Source organism: Triticum aestivum, chromosome 4D (assembly GCF_018294505.1).
Source record: "Triticum aestivum cultivar Chinese Spring chromosome 4D, IWGSC CS RefSeq v2.1, whole genome shotgun sequence".
NCBI lineage: Eukaryota > Viridiplantae > Streptophyta > Magnoliopsida > Poales > Poaceae > Triticum > Triticum aestivum.
The window spans coordinates 114,324,810-114,325,684 of record NC_057805.1 but is presented as its reverse complement, the minus strand read 5'-3'; positions in this window follow the sequence as shown (position 1 = coordinate 114,325,684).

Sequence of the window (875 nt, the reverse complement as noted above, 5' to 3'; positions counted from 1 at the left end):
TCCCTCGGTCGCTCCTCCCCCCTCTCCCGATCCCATCTGGATCGGGCCAACCGTGCACTCGCCCGACACCGCATCGGCGCCACCTCGCCACGACTTCGCCCCGCCGTACCCGGCCGCGGTCGTCGCTGCTCCCGGCGAGCCGCCCCGCGCCGCTGCCACCAACGCCCCCCCCTTGCTGGCCCACATCGTTCTAGATCGAGGCAACCGCCTCGACCTCGCCGCCGGACACCGCTCGCCGGAGCCGCTCCGCGTCGCCTCGCCTCCTCACCGGACCTCCTCAAGCTCCTCCTCGACCCCCGCTGCCGAACCCCTACCGCCCCTGTGAGCTCCCCCTCTCCTCGTTCCCCTGTGCGCCTTGCCTCTCCCCTGCGCTCGGCTCCGCCGCCCGCCGGCGCCCGCGGACAGCCGCACCCGGCAAACCACGTGGTGCCCCGCCCGTCTCACGCCTCCCCTGCTCTTGGCCGCGCGCGCCTCGCGTCGAGGCAACGCCTCGCCGGCGGCCTTGCCATCGATCGCCCGCGGCCCCCTTGCTGGCCGCCGCTCGGGTCCGTCCCGCCGGGCCACTGCGCCCCCCTGCCCCGGCCACCTCGGCCATGGCCTCGCCCCTTTCCTGGCGCAGCCGCTGCCACTGCCCCGTTGGCCAGCATCCTAGCCGCGCCCTCGCCGTGGCCTCGTCCCTGGCCGGCGCCCCCTGTCATCCTGGGCAAGCGCCCAAACGGGCTGGGCATGAGCGCCCGCTAGCAACCGCCCCGCAATGGCCCTCTGGGCCACTGACTATAGGCCCCGCCCATAGAACGGTTAAAGAAAAAAAAACGAATTAAAAAAATAAAAATAAAAATAATAAATTAATTAATAAAAATTAATAAATAAATAAA